A 20,254-nucleotide genomic window follows, 5' to 3' on the forward strand; every position below is an offset into this window, starting at 1 on the left:
AGCATTCAGCACTTTCTTGAACAAGACCCTGATTTAAACCAGAAGCAGGTTGAATTCATACTTACAAACATAGAGTTAATTTTAAAGCATAATTATTTTTGGTTCAATGACGAGTTTTACCTACAACTGCAAGGGACAGCCATGGGCACTAGTTTTGCCCCCAGCTATGCAAATTTGTACATGAGCTTCTGGGAAAATGAAACAATTTGGTCCAACAATAGCGGGGAGGCGAACCTAGTGCTCTGGAAGAGATTTATAGATGACATCATCATAATTTGGCATGGCTCTGAAACCGATTTACTTGAATTTATTTCACATATAAATACGAATCAATATGGCTTACAATTTACAGCAAAATATAGTCAGGTATCTGTAGCGTTTTTAGATTTGGAAATTTTTATTTCAGATGATAAGATTGCCACGAAAACGTATAAAAAACCTGTCGATGTGAATAGCTATATTCTATCTGATAGTCACCATCACCCCCAATGGCTAAAAGCAATTCCGTTTAGTCAATTTACGAGAATCCGACGAAACTGTACTTACCTACAAGATTACATAGAACAAGGTACAGAACTGGTATCAGACTTCCAAGTCAAGGAGTATGATACCGAATTGGTTCTGGATGCATTTGACAAACTTAAACACACAGAGCGCAATACACTATTACAATACAAGAACACCAACACTACTGTATCGACAACAAAAACGTGATCAGATTTATTTCATTTCTGACTACTCAAGGGGAGCATATAAACTCAAGAACATAATCAAAAAACATTGGCATATCCTGCAGCAAGATGACACCATAGGATCTCTTCTACCGGAACATCCTAAAATTGTATTTAGAAATGCCCCAGATTTGAAGCAAACTCTTGTTAAAAACCACATCAAAAACAATAACTCGAAGACTAACTGGCTTAGTGCATCTAGCCATAAACCTGGCTTTTCTTACTGCGGTAGATGTAGCAATTGCAAGTGTTTAAACCACAGGTCCACTACCAACACTACGGAATTTTATTCCACATACAATAAAACTAGGTTCAACATAAAGGATTTTATCACTTGCGATACGATAAACGTGATTTATGTACTTGAATGTTCCTGTTCAAAACAGTACGTAGGGCGAACGATTAGGTCTCTGAAAGTTAGAATAGGTGAACATATAAGGAACATCAAAAATGGGTTTGAAAAACATCACCTCTCTAACCATTTTAAATTAGAATATAATTGTGATCCTAAAGGTCTTAGTTTTATTGGTATTAAACATGTACAGATGAATTGGAGAGGAGGGAATCATATTAAAAGAATCAATAGGGAGGAGTCAAAGATGATTCTCCTCCTGAACACTCTACTACCACGAGGACTCAATGCCGAGTTTGACCTCACGATTTGATATTAAACTGTCTATTCTCCTCCCCCTCCTTTTTTCCCTTAATCCTTTTACCAGTGATGTAGTCCATAGGTCTGACTGGTTTGTTATGATGGACATAGAATACCATCCTCTGTGTACATTTTTGGTCAGTTTACCATAAAGCTATACCAGTTGCCCAAGGTGATATCTCCGTGTATGCTACTACCAAAACACTCGGGCAATGCCCAACCTCTGTCGAACTTGGAAGCCAAGCAGAGTGCGCCAGACTAGTACCAAGAAGGGAGACCGCTTGGGAATATCTGGTGTTGTAGGTATACATGTCTGAGAACAATTATCCCAAATTGGGGAGGACTGGTCAATGGTAAATATGTGTACTACTGAACATGATGTGATACATTCATTACGCAGGCCTCCGCATTAGTTTTAAGAATCATGGACACATTCTGGACATTACTTATGACTCTCTCTGATTTAAACATATATTTGGTTAAAGATTCCTCGGATGTAAAGAGAAACTAATTTACTAAGCTCGATATTTGAGCTTCCACTCATTGTTGAGGGTCATTAATTTTATTACTGTAGCTACCTAGTCCTTTAGTCTGTGGTTTGATTATATTAATTTTATTTATATAATTTTTACCAATGTTTATTATTATACTTTTTATGCGGATTAATATGGATATTATTGCTCCTCATGTCCACTACGTACCCAATATTTCGTTATTTGTGGCTATCCATCTCTTTTAACTATTCTACTAAGGGTACATTACTAAATAATTTATGGTAGATTAGATTTATCACAAATAAGGATTAAATCTGATGCTATGAACTTTGACATATTTTTATTTGTGTTTTATGTAACAATTTAAATGTAAATTAGCAAATAATGCCTACCTTTGAATTGACCCTGTTCCACAAATCCATTTGGTTTAATTTGCCAATTATACGTACAAATGTTTAGAGACATTGCATTTAATTAGTAGACATTATGCTACAAACTTTGTTATGTTTTATCCTTTAATTATTGTATTAGCAATCAATGTCTGCCCTTAATTGATTCTGCCCCATAAAATCGCCATGTTTAATTGCTAATTACACGGACTACCAGCAGCTATATAAGCACACAAAGATTGACTTGGAACCATTCACCCCTGAAGAAATTCGCAAGAGCGAATGAAACGCGTTGGCCCACGCCCCTACACCTCTGACGTCATCCGGAAGTAGCGTGCGTTCCACTGTGGAACGCACGCCATCTCCTTCCTGCTGTCGGCAACTCACTACCATCAAGGACTCACCGCGTGAGCGCGGTTAGCGCTGTGCAACAAAACGGGGATCCCTGTAGCGTAAGTTAGCTAGGAGACACCGCTGGACTCCATTTATATTGCTGGATTGTTGAGGTTTGATTATAACTGTTGATTGGACTCTGTTGCCTTTCGTGACTTGCTTGGTCGATAAGGACCCACCATCTCCATACAGGACAATTGCAGTAGCCTCTACTGCCCCTATATAATTGGACTTCTTTAACCTGTTTGTGTGATCTTTTATCACTTTTGATATGCCATTGTTTTATTAAGTGATCACCAATTTTATTTTTTGTGTTATTAAATGTATTGTTTTTACTCCGTGATATCTCGATATGTCAGTCTGTTTAGTCTAATATTTCTAACCCATTGTTAAGACAATTGAGCGCAATTATTTTACCATTATACTAGACTTTCAAAGGGATAGGATATTCCCTTTTAATAATAGCTGCTCTTGTTTTATTGGAGTTGAGCGCTTCCTGCATTTATTAATTTTACCCTAAATTGATGCAGGATGTTGACTAGTTTTCAAAATATTATGGCTTGTTATTCCTACACATTTTATGCATTTCATTTAAGTGTAGATTTCATTCTGAAAACCTTTCTGTAGAATGCAAAATATTTTTGCCCATTTTGTGTAATTTTTTTTTCCTTTTTTTATCATTGTGACAGAATTTATAAACAAACTAATGACGTCTTCTGAACATAACTTGTGTGTGCGCTGCACAAATTACCGATATTGATGCTGGAATAAGACCAGCCCAAAAAGTGCCAAAATAAGCTCAGGGCGAAGGAATTAAATTGAGGGGGATTGTTTATGTCATTGGTCAGAAAACTGGCTTAAACTAGGAGACTGAACATGTCCTGCAAGAATGGACCTTATTCCACACAAGTGTCCTCTGCCAAGTGGGGTACAGAGCGTCGGGGACCTCAGGTTTACAGAAGGGTACACAGATCTGCTGGATGGAGGAAAGCCAGGAATTTAGCAGAGAGAATCGAGTAAGAGACATGAATTGACTCCTCTTTCTAAATCCATTCCTCATGGTCGGCCCCTTTCTTGGTCAATGCTGTAATAAGGGTTACAAGGGTGGAGAATGATTTAATAAATTGACTGCAGTTGTTTGAGAACCCTCAAGATCTTGGATTGTAGACTGGTCCAGATGACAATACCCTTTACATTGTCAAGATCCATAATGAACCCAATTTTGGAAATTCATCATATTTTCTAATGTCACAAATATCTTTCACTTCTCTCAACACAACCTTGACATGATGGGGGTGTTAAATAAACAGAAAAAGTAAAGGTATCATCACAGCCGGGAACTTTCCAAGACACTCTCTAAAGATCACGTTAATAAAACCCTGAGAAAGTAACAGAGCATGGCATATTCATAGTGCTAAGTGCATGTATAAAAAGGCATCTTCCATTCATTCCCCTCCTATAATCCTAATCAAATTATAAGCACCACTTAAAATCCATTTTAGAAATAAACGGTTGCACTCACCTAATCTGGCCAAACAGCTCAGAAAGCAAAGGGATATGATGTTTATTTTTTAAGAATTTTATATGTTTTTACGTACAATACAAAAAGCAATTCCAATTACTCAAGACCAGAGTAGAAATAGATAAACAAGTCACCAGGCAAATGTGACTATTTGGAGTGATACAGAAGAAGGAACATCAAGTGCGTTTAGGTATCTGGTAAAAAAAAAGTGGTACAGAGCTATGGTATTTATTTTAACTGCACTTGTGTTTAAGCCTCTGTAATGGATACAAGGGTGTAAGCGCCATCCTTTCTAAAAAGAAAGAAAAGCCCTGCGCTAACAGGCAAGATGGAAGGTCTGATAAATCCCTTCTCTCCATTTTATTTAATATTTTCCTCCATAATGTTAGACACAGGACCTGAAAGGATCTTCCTTCAGGATGTTTTGTAATAGAAAACAATTCAATAGCAAAACTTCCTATGAGGAGTTAATTTATCTGCAAACCTTGTGCAAAAAAACCCATAACATTCTCTCAAATATATTTTCAAGATTATGGCAAACAGGTGAAATAAAACATTGCTCATAACAAAATCTGCTCAACTGACAACTCTCCACTCGATTCCAATCAATAATAGGGTTAGCTGTGTATAACCAACGGTACCCAATGGACAGCAAGGGAAATGCACACGAACAAATCTTTACGTGAAGACTACCCACCATAACAGTCATATTAGGTGTCATAACGAACTATTGCCATCACACAAACCCGTCTAACCCATAAACTCTGACATCCAAATCACTAGTATTTTTAAACTTTGAGCTCCAGAAAAATCCAGAACGTAAATATCTGTGGGCATAGAGGAGCTTCTATGACTAGTGAAAATCTTGTAATTTCCCAGCTTCTTAGGGGAAAAAAAACAAACTATCAAACCGGCCTCGTTCTCCAATACAGGTCTAGAGCTCTGCAACGCTGCTCCTCTTCTAGTTAACCTGGATGCTCTTACTGGAGGAGGCTCCGGCTGATCTGTGTCCATAGGGATAAGCATGTAGAAGAGCGGATACTGGACCAAGTACTCCTTTATCTGTATAAACAGGCCTAGTCTGATCTCACTTTGAAGCTCCAGGTCGTACAATTCGGTGGCCCTGCCACGACCTCCAGTGCAGTGGTCGTCCACATCATCATAAAGAAAAACCCAAGATTACAAATGCGACGTCCAGAGAGAAAAGTGGGTGAATACCAGAGGTCCAGGATTGCAGAGTAGCAGAGAAATGACAATACAAACACTTTGTTCCTCAGATCCAAATGAACAAGGTCTTCACTTAAATAGAGCTTAAGGTTAAACGTTACTGTTAAGCACCTCGGTTATTCCTAGAAAGAGTATTGTGCAGGTGTGGACTCCGGATGCCCATCCAACGTTGACATTTTCAGGAACAAATTATTTTTTATTTTCAGAATGAATGGTTGATTCTTCTTTGCTTAAGAAAAATCAAAACAAAGACGTCTTGTTGATTTGGGAGAGCTTTATTGATTCAACGCCTAGTACAATATAATCTCAAACACACCTCATGGTCTGGAACAAGATTTCTTGTTGAAGATCCTCCGGTCAGTCTTGAAGATGGTTCACTCATCTAGATAACAGATGCACATTATTTGTAAGCAGTACAGGTATATACTGTAGAGTTTCTATGTGATCTTGCTCTTATTTAAATCCACAAATAACGTAAGGGTTATGATACATTACGTTCTCTTTATTTACGATTATCCTAATGCCTCAAATGGACTAAATCAAACTAAATTGAACCTGACGGTCATAGAAAAGCCTTAAATTTTGTGGAGAAACACATCACTTTATCTATGAATATTTTTGTAATATTTCTGCAATATAATATAATATGTTTATCTGTACTTTATACAGTTGAATTTTGTGTATCGTTTGTATTTATTCTTTTACTTCAATAAAAAAAAATTATGCAAAACAAATATGAGACAGTAGGAATGAGCACAGGTACGGTCGGTAAAACGAGTGTTCAGGGCTTTGCACAGCTGGGAGCAGGTGTGTGTGTGTGTGTGTGTGTCCGAGTCCAAGCAGAAGTCAGGGTGTCCGGAGACTAACCGATCACAGGTTCTCAAGATACTGCAGCTATAACCAGCAGTGAAAGGAACCACTACCTGCACAAACTCGGCATCTAGAGCAAGAAATAACCAAAGAAAATACACAACCATCTTGCGTTTATAAGTCTATAGGAGGAGCAGCTCCAATTAGCGTTTTAACTGTTCCGTTTGTTTTACAAGCTGTGAGGTTTATTACCACCACTAGAAGCACGCAGCGATACCTGGAGACTGAGAACATCGGAAGAGTAAAGATCAATCATCAACAGTAAGACGGATATTCATCCAGACCTGAACATTCTATCATAAAAATGGTTGTGGTTGCTTAAAAAAGAGCTTGGAAAGTAATTATACTTGGTAAAGTTCCATAGCAGCTGGCTAAAATGTTTTAAAAGGGACATATTGTGACCGGTTGGGGGAAGAAGGAAGGGATGTTACACAGTTTATCTGGGTTGCTTTCTCACCATCAGTAACTATTGACGCCTCATACGGGTGACACCTTGTCATCAGACACTTGCCGATTTGTGAATGCCAAATGTGTAATAGTTGTAGGAGAATTTAGGTACCACCACTAGGCTCATTCAATGACTGTGGGCTGACTGGTACCTCCTGACCGCTCCCTATGGACCAGGACAGTTGGGTAGCAGGCAGAGCGTTGATACTGAGACGATGGGATCAACACAGGACAACCAGGGAAAGGATTAGAGTGTAAGCTCTTATCTGTTGGTCACAGTATACAGCAGGCATACAGGTATACAATAGGCATCAGGCAAAATCTTTAAACAGTGATGTTTTTTTCCTTATAAGGACTTTTACACACTAGTTGGAGGTAATAGTGATCATCCAGAAGTACAGATGGAATAATACATTACGTGCTCAAAAAGAGCTCTTCATATACTATTTCTGACACACATGTTGACAGGGGGTAAACCAGCTCCCTTTCCTGCCAGGCACCAAAAAGTCTGAGATATTACATTCAATGATTGGTATCAGGCTGTAATATTTTCTCTAAACTTGGATTTAAAAACCAATTTAAATATAACAAAATTTACATCAATCTGTGATTTCCTAAATTGTCGTTCGGTTTCCCATCTCTCCAAGACACAGAATGAAAGTCTAACGACCTCCTATTGTGGATGGATGCCCCCTGGCCTATCACTGACCAGAGCTGCTGGGTAGCTGGCAGAGCGATGGTACCAGAAAGCTGGGTCCAGACCTCAGTACAGCCGAGAATGGATTACAGTTAGGTCTAATCTGTAGGTCACAGGAATTTCAGCATGGAAGAAGTTGTCAAGCAGGTCTTTGAAGCAAGTGATGTTTATTTGCTCAAATGCCCTGACAAGGACAGTTCACACTGGATTAAGGTACCAGTATACAAGAGGTCAGATGAAACAATAATGATACATTTCAGTACAAACCAGTGCTGTTTTATACACTTTTGGACACAGCCTCGCAGGGGGTAAGCCAGTCCTGAAGTCTGAGTTATTTTTAGTATCAGAATACAATGTGTTTTCCCCAACCATGGATTTTAAATGCATTTTAGAATTACAAAATTTGCAGTAATCTGTGATATCCTAAATCACATTGATCAGAGATTTCCTTGCACTTTAACCAAAATACAGGTAACGATCCCCTGCCGGGCCTTCAGCTAGAGCAGGGATTTGACACTTCACATCAAAATACTTAGTTAGCATTTCTTGCTATCCGCAAAACAGGCTCCCTCCCCACATATGCCTAATTGGAGATTTCCTCAAGCAAAGTTACAAAACCCCAAACAAGACATTTCCTATACCAAAATACACAAAGTACATTTGCAATTATATAAATAAGCGCCCTAGCTATTTCCTTTAGATAAATATATACCATAAGTTATTTATAAGTGATACAGCCACAATCACTCAAAAATGAAAAAGGCTATTTAGCATGGGATTTCCTTTCTTCCAAACATTTCCTCCAACATATACCTACAGTCATGACCAAAAGTTTTGAGAATGACACAGATTATTTTTCACAAAGTCTGCTGCCTGAGTTTTTATAATGGCAATTTGCATATACTACAGAATGTCATGAAGAGTGATCAAATGAATTGCAATTAATTTCAAAGTCACCATGACAATGAACTTTATCCCAAAAACAACATTTCCACTGCATTTCAGCCCTGACACAAAAACACCAACTGACATCAGGTCAGTGATTCTCTCATTAACCAGGTGAGTGCTGGAGGAGGACAAGGCTGGAGATCCCTCTGTCATGCTGAATGAGATAGAATAACAGACTGGAAGCTGTAAAAGGAGGTTGGTGCTTGAAATCATTGTTCTTCCATAATTACCTGCAAGGAAACACCTACAGTCATCATTGCTTTGCAAAAATGGGCTTCACAGGCAAGGATATTGCTGCTATTAAGATTGCACCTAAATCAACCATTTATCAGATCATCAAGAACTTCTAGGACAGAGGTTCAATAGTTGTGAAGAGGGTTTCAGGTTCCCCAAGAATGTTCAGCAAGCGCCAGGACAGTCTCCTTAAGTTGATTCAGCTGCGGGATTAGGGCACCACCAGTGCAGAGCTTGCTCAGGAATGGCAGCAGGCAGGTGTGAGTGCATCTGCACGCATAGTGAGGCAAAGACTTTTGGAGGATTGGCTGGTGTTAAGAAGGCCAGCAAAGAAGCCACTTCTCTCCGGAAAAACATTAGAGATAGACTGATATTCAGCAAAAAGTACAGGTATTGGACAGCTGAGGACTGGTGTAAAGTCATTTTCTCTGATGAATCCCCTTTCAAATTGTTTGGGGCATCTGGAAAAACACTTGTCCGGAGAAGGAAAGTGTGCTACCATCAGTCCTGTGTCATGCCAACAGTAAAGCATTCTGAGACCATTCATGAATGGGGTTGCTTCTCAGCCAAGAGAGTGGGCTCACTCACAATTTTGCCTAAGAACACAGCCATGAATAAAGAATGATACCAAAACATCCTCCAAGAGCAACTTCTCCCAAACATCCAAGAATAGTTTGGTGTTGAACAATGCCTGTTCCAGCATGATGGAGCACCTTGCCATAAGGCAAAAATCTATAATATAAATGTCTAGTGGCGTGTGTTAGTCTGTCTGTGTGTGGAAAAAATAAAAAAAAGCTGCAGCGCCACCTGCTGGGTGGAGTTATACACTGACCTACTAAATTCTTAGTGTGTGTGGGGAAAAAAAATTCAGAAAGGGCTGAAATTTGGTATACTAAGATGTTTTTAATTTGTTAAATTAATTTGTTAATTGTTAAAAGTGTTTATAAAGATTTTAAAAAAATATATATATTTCTTGAAGGAGAAGTGACAGTTGGGAGTGGTTGGTGGTTGCCGGGGGTGACAGTGGGGAGTGGTTGGTGGTTGAGGCCTGGGCTATGGCCCAAATGCATGACAAGAACCTTTTTAACTCCTTAAGTAGCTTGATTTGACTAGAATGCATGAGTATCATGCACGGGTTAACTTGTGATAAATAAGTGGCTCAGGGATCAAAACATCAAAATTTTGGGTCCATGGCCAGGAAACTCCCCAGACGTTAATCCCATTGAGAAATCGTGGTCAATCCTCAAGAGGCGGTGGACAGACAAAAACCCACAAATTCTGACAAACTCCAAGCACTGATTAGGCAAGAATGGGCGGCCATCAGTCAGTATGTGGCCCAGAAGTTGATTGACACCATGCCCGGGCAAATTGCAGGTGTCTTCAAAAAGAAGAGTCAACACTGCAAATATTGATTCTTTGCATAAACTTAATGTAATTATCAATAAAAGCCTTTCACACAAATGCTTGTAATTTTACTTCAGTATACCATAGCAACATCTGACAAAAAGGTCTAAAAACACTGAAGCAGCTAATACAAAAATCAGTACATTTGCAATGATATACATACATTGCTGTGAGCCCCTTGCTTGTGAACAATATGAAAGTCATAAATTTGAAGGGCAAGGCTCCACCGCAACAGTCTGCCATTCTCCCTGAGGTGTATTGTAACCATTGTAATGGGTTATGATCAGTCACCACAGTAAAATGTCATCCATACAAATAATGTTGAAGTTTCTTCACTGCCCAAACAATGGGCAAACAATATTTTTCAATTGTGGCATACCCAAACTCGCGGGTTTGCTGTTTCCTGCTCAATTAGGCTCCAAGTCTGTAATGTGACGCATCAGTTTGCACAATAAAGTCCTTGTCATAATTGGGCGCCAACAGTACTGGAGCATGAACCAGGGTTCCCTTTAACGACTGAAATGCCAGCTCACAAACGGGTGTCCAGTCAACTACTTTGGGGAGTTTCTTCTTAGTTGGATCTGTCAGGGGTTTCGCTACAGTACTAAAGTCTGGGACAAAACGTGTGTAGTACCCTGCGGTCCCTAAGAAGGCCAGTACTTGTCTTTGTGTTGTGGATCTGGGCTAGTCTCGGATTGCTTCTACCTTAGCTGGTTCTGGCTTAACCCTACCTCCCCCGCACAGTGCCCCAGGTACAGCACCTCTGACATCCCCATTTGACACTTGTCTGCTCGGATGGTCAGACCTGCCCACTGAACTTCACCCAACACCTGCCCCACATGTTTCAGATGGTCCTCCCAGGACTGACTGAAAATGGCAGTCATCCAAGTAAACCTGAGCAAAAACCTTACATCCTTCCAGCAAGTAATCAATCATATGCTGGAAGGTGGCTGGCGCGTTCTTCATCCCAAACGGCATGGATTTATACGAACAAGCTCTGGGGTGAGAGAGGAAAAACTGATTAGGAGGAATGAAGTAAACACCATATGAAGTTTTATAATCTATGAGTTTTGTGTTGGAATATTTTAGCATAAACGTTACCATGGTAACCTGTTCTTATTAACGTTTATGTATGCTATAATGTATTATTATAATGAATGTAATTATGGACTTATGTTTATTATCTATTAGAAGTATGTTAAGATCTATTTCTAACTTGTTTTATGTGTGGAAATACATCTGTGCTGTGATTGGTGGTTTAGTATTATTAATAACCACCCTTGGGAAGGAAATAGATACACCTTGATAAAGATCAAAGTGAAGGGATCGAAACGCATTAGTTAGCAGCTGCTAAAAAGATATACTGTGTTCCTGCCGTTGGATTGTTGTGAGAGCTGCACATGTTGGAGTTGGGACTTTTACATCATTGTTCTCCCATATATATATATATATATATATATATATATATATATATATATATATATATATATATGTGTGTGTATATGCTGTATCTTCGGCACCATCTAGTAGGAGAAATTGCTACACTTGTTTTTTAATAAATTGATTCTAAGGTAATGCACCGTTAGATCAAGCTTTTGTTTTTTTGAGTGTGACCTGTTCCGGTAAGAGGGAGACTAAAAAGTATAAGAAGAGTTGAGGTAGGAACCTGCTTAAGAGAGATGTTACAAGGCTCATTATTCATGATCAATATAAGCATGATACCATTGGGGGCTAAAAGAACTCTCGGTGATTAAATTAACATTTATTGCACTGGGAATTGAGTTTGGGTGAAAATCCCCCCACTTGGTGAAAGAACCTACTGATTGACATAGAAAATCCCCTTTTTGATATACTTCACCATTATATATTTTTCTTATTTTGTCGGTCCATAATTGATGATTATGAAACGGTGAGGAAAAAGGAGAGAGGATTAAGACATCAATTTGGACTATTGAATTTTGTGTGACACATCTAGCACGTTGTGATCCATCTTTTTTGTTATATGTATTTATTTAGGAGGGTGGTTTCCTGTTGATGCAATTTGGGCTGCTGTGATATATTGAAGCGCTCAGGGAAATAATTTTTATGGTTACTTCATTCAACCAGCGGTTAAATACGCAAAACCGCATTGTCTTGTCCTTCTTGAGAACCAATACAATGTAGGACGCTCAAGGACTGCGCAATGGCTGGATCACAGCTGGCTCATGCATATCCTGCATCTCCTTGTATATACACTCCTGGTGGGACTCGACAAGCGGGTTGCCTAATTGGCCTATGCTCACCAGTGTCCACATGGTGCATCACCAAGGAAGTCCGTCCGGGCTTCCTACTAATCTGAGCGCAAAAGGGCCACAACACAGCCTCCAGCTATTTCCTCTTGTGGGTACTCAACTGCTCATCCCAACCCACTTCTTCTACGCCACCTTCACCTCTGGCATCCGCGAGGAAGTCAGATAGTTGATTACTTCATTGTTCCTCAGTTGGTAAACAGCAAAACATAGCTACTGACTTCACGCGCTCGTGGTATGCCTTTAGCATGTTTATGTAGCAGATCCGTTGCCACCTACAGTCGCTATCAGACAACACGTAGGTGATGTCACTCAGGTGTTTTGAGACAGTCTAAGGTCCAGCCCAGGAGTTTGTCCTGACGCATGGGCACCAGAATAAGAACCTTCTGCCCAACCTTAAACACGCGCCCTGATCAACATCTTCTGCTTGGTCCGCACTTCCGCTAGGTTATCATGCCTGAGCTCCGTGATATTCTCTAACCAACATCTGATCTTTAACACATACTCCACCACAGAGACATCCTGGGTCGGTAGCTCCACTTCCCAAGACCACAGGAACAGGTCCCTGGACTCTGCAGCCATACAGTAATTCAAAGGGGGAGAAACCGGTAGACTCCCGTGGCACCTCTCGATAAGCAAACAGGAGGTGCAGCAGGTAGCGTTCCCAGTGCCCCCCCTCCCAGAGGTTACAATTGCAATACAATATGCTTCAGAGTGCTGCTGAACTGCTCGCAGAGTCCATTAGTCTGGGGATGGTGGAGGGCAGTACAGAGTTGCCTTACTCCACACTTTGCCCAGAGACACTCATGAACTGTGTCCCTTGATCAGTTAGGATCTCAGTGGAGAACACTACTCTACTAAATATTCCTTGCAGCACATCTGCTACCTATTCAGCTATCACGGAGGACAGAGCTACAGACTCAGGGTACTTTGTGATGTAATTTACCACAGTTAAGATGTAGCTCTCCCCAATCTACTGGGCATGGGCAGGCAACCTACAATGTCCGCAGCCACTCGCTGGAAAGGTTCCTCAACTATTGGCAAGGACCTGAGAGGATCACGGACACCGGGGCGCCCAAGCCGCTGACACACATCACAGGCAGGACTTCAGTAGGCTGTGACGTCATTCAACATTCCAGGCCAGAAAAAGATCTGTGTCACCCGCATCAGTGTTTGGTCTTTCTCCTGGTATCCAGCCATAGGGATTTTGTGGGCAACTGACATGTTGCGCTCGAAAGCTCTGCGGAACCACCAGTTGAACTTGTTCCCGGACTCATCTATCCCCATTTACCTTCCTAGCTACTCTGTGCATCGACCCATTACGCCAGGTAACACTCCCCACTTACCTCCATGAAAGGCCGCTGCCAGCTCCTCATTCCTTCCACCAAGGGTTTAGAGAGGTAAGCTGCATTGAACTCTTTCCTGCAGCCCTCACTACTGTCAGAATACTCGGCAGGGGGGGGGGGGCTATATTGGGTTTACTAGGTTCAGTTAAAGTGGGGTCAGTCAAAGGGAGGTCACCGTGGTCAGCTATACTCACCGCTGGAGCTGGCATAGTGCTAGGGACAGGAGCATCACCTTGACCGGACACAACATCCTCTGCATTGCTAGGGGACGTAGTCTTTTCATAACCAAAGACCTGACTGGTTCCTTAAGATTTTGCAGTTTGAGTCTTTTCCTTTGGGCTGGGTTGTGCAGAAGTAGATCCTGAAGACTGTATGTAGTCTGGCACCTTGGCTCTGGGTGATGGAGTTGAGAAATGTAGTCACAATTAAACCCCCGTCATTCACTTAGATCCGGTCAGTGGGGAGCCCATCCATCACGGTAACATCTCGCAACGCCTGGCCATCTCCCCCAGTCCAGATACACTCTTGCTACAGGCACTTCCTTCTCCATTCCATCTGAAACAGGACCTTTGGCAGTGCGATCCTGCAATACTGCAGCAGGATGAATAAGATAGCGGCTCACTACAGTGATTGAGGCCCAAGTCTCTAAGTCCTTCTACCTGCAGGGGTCCCACTTGGATTGGCTGCAGGTTCCTCCACGTTTCATGGGGGTCTCTTGGTCAGATAAGTAACTCTCTGCTGAGTCACTTTCGTCAACACCATGCTCCTCTGCACTAGCTTATGTGGGAAAAGTCTCTTTGGGCTCACCTTCCACCAGTTAGATGAGTAAGCCGGGCTCCAGGGTTTGGATTAGGGGCACAAGTCTGTGGTGCTTGGGCTGTGGGACAGTCCATCCTCAGGTGGCCGATTTTCCATGCTCTTTACACATTATCCACCAATTCCTCCCAGGATCCATTAACGCATCTCATCGGCAGCTGCTGCAACTGCTTGGCAAATTCCTCAAACCTTCTGCCGGTAGGTTTCTGGGGTAATAACATAGCACTTAAGGGGATCCCTTTTTACCACATCATAGTCCACACAGTTCTCTGGGACCACTCCACGATAGGCCTGTTACACGGCCCTCTAGCATGGCAGCCAAATACATGACCCACTCCTTTTTGTGCAAATCATGGAGTCTACAGGACATTTCGAACACCTGCAAATGTCCATCAATATCTCCAACAGTGTCATAAAATTTGGTAAAGGGAAGTGACCCCAATTCTGGGTGCAGGAGATGATTGTTCGCACGACGCTGCAGGAAGTGGTGCCCACCTGTTGCCCCACAACTTGATAATAAGCCATCGCTCCGCCTCAGTTCTGTCTCCAGGGACCCCAGCTGCCGCATTAGTCACTGCCACAATCAGCTTCCTCATCCACCGAACTGTGCTGCTTACTCCAGGCTCCTTGTCGCTGAGTAAAGAATTTCAATGTTCGGGGGAACGGATTACAATGTAAGCTCTTATCTGTTGGTCACAGGACACAGCAGGCAATAGGCATCAATCTGAATCAATTCAAACAGTGATGTTTATTTCATCAAGGGGTCCTTACATACTAATTTTAGGTACTAGTGATCATCCAGTGGTACAGATGATATACTACAGTACGTGGTCAAACAGAGCTCTTTATATATACGGTTTCTGACACATGTTGACAGGGGGTAAACCAGTCCCCTTTCTACCTGGCACCACAAAGTCAGATATTTTAATAAACGATCAGCATCAGAATGTAATATCTTCTCTAAACTTGGATTTAAATGCAATTTAAACTTCTAAATCTGTGATTTCCTAAAGTACTTGCTGTCAATTTAGTTGTTAGATTTCCTTTCTCTCAAAAGTCTAACAACCCCCTCCTGTGTTTTCAGGCTAAAATGTCTTGGTCACTCAAAAATGAAAGGCCTAATTAGCATGGGATTTCCTTTCATCATCATCAACATTTATTTATATAGCACCAGCAAATTCCGTAGCGCTTTACAATTGGGAACAAACATTAATAAGACAATACTGGGTAATACATACAGACAGAGAGGTAAGAGACCCCTGCTCGCAAGCTTACAATCTATAGGACAATGGGACTTAGAAACACAAGGGCATGTGCTACATCATATTGCACAATGGACCAGCTAGAACGCAAAGGTAAAAGTATTGAGTGGGCTCTGCGTGTAGGTCAGAGGGTTGTTGTCTTGCGTTAGCAGTGTAGAGGATGGTAATAGGGTAATCTAGGGAAATTAAGATGGTGGTTGAGGAATATCATAACCTTGTCTGAAGAGGTGGGTTTTCAGTGAACGCTTGAAGAAAGTCTTATTGTACGTGGGAGGGAATTCCACAAAGTGGGTGCAGCCCGGAAAAAATCCTGTAACCGAGAATGGGAGGATGTGATGAGAGTGGAAGAGCGACGTAGATCTTGTGCAGAACAGAGGTGTCGAGTAGGGAGGTATTTCGAGACCAGTGAGGAGATGTATGTCGGTGCAATTTTGTTGATGGCCTTGTATGTTAGTAGAAGAATTTTATATTGGATTCGTTGAAATACAGGCAGCCAGAGTGGCTCAGCAGAGGAAAACTGGTTTGTAAGGAAAGTCAATCTAGCCGCTGTGTGCAAAATAGATTGTAGGGGTTCAAGTCTGACTTTGGGAAGACCAGTAAGGAGGGAATTGCAATAGTCGATGCGGGAGATGAGTGCATGAATTAATGTTTTTGTGTCAGATATGATATATGTTTTGTGTCAGATATGTGCGTATTCTGGAAATGTTCTTTAGGTGTATGTAACATGATTTAGATATATAGAGTTGATGTGGGGAATAAATGAGTTGTGAATCAAGGATTACACCTAGGCAACGAGCTTGCGGGGTGGGATTTATGGTCATATTATTGACAGAAATAGAAAAGGCAGGAAGCTTCTGTTTTTGGGTGGTAATATTATTAATTCAGTTTTTAAAAGATTGAGCTTGAGTTGGCGAGAGATCAGGAGAGGATAGATAGATAGATTTGTGTTTCATCCGCATATAGATGATACTGAAATCCAAAGGAGCTTATTAGCTTTCCAAGAGAAGTGGTGTAGATAGAGAATAGCAGAGGACCTAGCACTGAGCCTTGTGGTACTCCAACTGATAAAGGAAGCGGAGCAGAGGTGGCCCCAGAGAAATTAACACTGAAAGAGCGATTAGATAGGTAGGATGAGAACCTGGATAGGACAGTGACTTCAAGACCTAGGGATTGTAGCGTTTGTATGAGGAGAGAGTGTTCAACAGTGTCAAATGCAGCAGAGAGATCTAGGAGAATTAGAAGAGTATTGGTCATTATTTTTTGCTGTGATCAAATCATTGACAACCTTGGTCAGTGCAGTGTCTGTGGAGTGTTGAGAGCGAAAACCTGACTGAAGAGGATCCAGCAGGTTGTTTGCTGTAATAAAGTGTGTGAGGCGAGTGTAGGCAATTCTCTCGAGAAGCTTGGAGGGGCATGGGAGCTGGGGCAGTAATTTACGAGAGTTAGGTTCCTTTTTTCCATAAACACATTTCCTTAACATTTGCATACTGCATCAGAAATCAATACATTTCTAATACAAAAATCAGTACATTTGCAATTATATACATCGGCACACCGTGCCACTACTTGAAATAAATTTATACAATAAAGTTATTTATAAGTGATCCAGCCACACATATCAGGAAAGTTTAATTGAAAGTCTTATAACAAAAGGAGGTAGCAGGCACTGCCGTCATACGTACCTGTGAGATTTTTTGATAGACATTAAGTCCGGAGAAAATACCTTTGAATTGCAGATTACAAGTGTAAAAGGGTTTTTTTTTTATTTGGCACACCCTCAAAATAGTCGGCCAACAGTTGAAGCTTCGGATAGCGGTCATATTGAAATCTAACAAGCTGCTTAAGAAGAAACTGGTAACAAACAAGAAATCAGTGATCTAAATGTGCTTATGCGAAGATTTAAATAGAAAATAGTTTTAAATGTATTTTAAAATATGTGTGATGATGTATAAGAAATAAGTGTAACATTTTTTAGGTAACAATATGGATATGGTTTATTACTAATTATTAGACAGCGCCATGACATTTTGCTTTTATAATTAGACTCAGTAAGCCAATAACTCACCTCTCTAGACGATCACATCATTGTTTGGAGACCAGCTGCTTACAGCCACAATTTGACTGCGGAGTGGCCTTGTGGCTACTATTCAAAATACTCATCTGCCACCCAAGAGTGCCAGGTGCCCGAGCAGACAGCGGGGGAAGAGTATACAGCGAGTCATGTCTGTCGAATATTGGTGTCACCACCTAAGAAATAGGGTCGGTTGAGGTTTGAATAGGCCAACACCGGAGGCAGACACTTTAAAAGTCTTGGGGTCAATTACCCAAAAGGATGATTCATTGTGATAATTGATTGTCCCATCTTTTTGTGGGAAGGAGTATTCCAGGGTGAATTTTTTTTCTCAAAATAAAACACCCAGAAAAACCCCAAGTACCTCAGCTCTTGGCCAATTACAATTTCTATGTTGCTGGGACGGTAGCCACTCCCTCTTGCCTGACAATGCATCCCATTTAAAACTTTCATCCCAACATCTGTAAATCATATTTTAAGGTCTTTCCCAAACTCAATCATCCAGTTAAATGCTTTTCAGCAACTGAGGCCTACAACCTTCTTCATCACCATCTGGAAGAAGGCTCTTCAGCATTCAATTCTAGGGGTGAAATGTAGGCTGTCTTCTCCACATCTGATCTGGAGGACATCCTCCATGCCAGCCTGGGGCCTGTCATCTCTACCTGTCACAAGTGGTGGCATCCAGTTGAATATGATGCTCTGCATGTTGGGCCATGCTCACATCACAGCACAATTTAGTATTCCGCCTAATTAGCTTGTTTGTCCTTGGGGGTGATTCAGCTCTCCCTAAAGCTGAACACCGTCTTTTTAGAGTCTCCTTCCATCAACAGGACAGATAATATGGATTCTTAGTCTGTACATAATTCACTTCCCAAGTTTAGTGCACGATTGGGCCAGTCTCAAATAGGTTTGCATTCTTTTCAATGAGAGACTTCTATAAACAGCTTCCAGAAAAGAGGAAGTGCTGCTGCACGCAGACCTCTATACATCTGTGCGATAGTAACTGCTCCAGCCTGCTCTTGCCTAAATAATTACATGGTATGACACCATTGGCTAAAATATGAAATTTGTTTACCCAGTCGATAAAGACTCCAATATAAAGAAGATGCAACGAAAGAATTGTATGAGACACCTTACACCTCCAAGATCAAACAATGCAGAGGTTATGGCCACAAACACCTTTCTTGGAACAGATGGTGTAGATGGAATTGTAGAATCAGACACTCTAAAACATTAGGTATAGAGCTGGATCACACACCTTGCACTCCAAGATGTAGAAGTAATTGCTGGATCAGGCACTTTCCACCCATATGCGTAGAGGTAATTGCTGGATCAGACTCCCTAGAACACTAGGTAGGTTGCTAGATCAGCAAGTCTCCGCCCATAGGAGCAGAGGTAATTGTTGGATTAGATACCTTACCCTCTGAGAGGCAGAGGTAAGTGCTATATCATCCCTACAAGTTTAAAGAGCAGAGGTGATTGTATGGTCATACACGTTACTTACAGAAATTGCAACGGTTGGTGCTGGATCAATTCTGTCCCCTGCAGGTAGCTACCACTGAATTCACAAGTCAGAGCAGATATAATCCTCACACTAGATTGGTGTGCTTGGCCACCACTTGTGACGCTCACAGCTAAGTCTACATGTAGCACATACAGAAATATAATTCATACTTTTATTTAATCATGGAGACTTGTGCCACTTGTACTCTATCTGCATTCAGGTGCCTGTCTGTGTGCTATCCCTCTTCTATCCAACCTATATTTTCTGCAGATTAAATACATGACAGTGTAAACTGTTTTCTGATAGCCAAGCATGATGTAATAGACATGCCAATACCATCACACGCCATACTCCAGCTCTCCCCTACTGCCTCAAGTACATGCTCTGCTTTTACCCTATGCCCAGTTGGACCTCCCACCACTCTCCAGTCACCCAGACATACCCCCCCCCCCCTCTTATATTTGCACAGTGCATGTGCTTCAATATATCACCATCACTAATTACAGAAACATCGGAGGCTCCAGTCTTTGGTCTCCCAGCAGTCAGTAGTGAACATGTAATATGGAAGCAGCTCTACCAAGGGGGTGTGGGGTACAGGCAGTGTATGCATTAGGCCTTCCGCCATGCTGTGCCTCCGACTGTTCTGTATGCGGGTTCTAGTACGTGGCTGACAAGTGAACTTATAGACTCTGTGCAAGCAGAGTACCAACCAAGTGACTTTTTCTAGTTCTAAAAGAATGTAAATATTCAGATGTCCTACATAAAAGATCTACTACTAATAATTCAAATATAGTAATTAAACATCTATTGTTACACAGAAAAGATTCAGCAACATGGCAAGATATATTAAATAAATCTGCAACGTTAAAGAAGCCTTTCTCTACTCTTTGAAGGATCAATGAAATTGCCACTAAGCCCAACCTGGCTGATAACAGAGGAAAATAGCTTATATTCAGCTT

Source organism: Mixophyes fleayi, chromosome 5 (assembly GCF_038048845.1).
Source record: "Mixophyes fleayi isolate aMixFle1 chromosome 5, aMixFle1.hap1, whole genome shotgun sequence".
Taxonomy (NCBI): Eukaryota; Metazoa; Chordata; class Amphibia; order Anura; family Limnodynastidae; genus Mixophyes; species Mixophyes fleayi.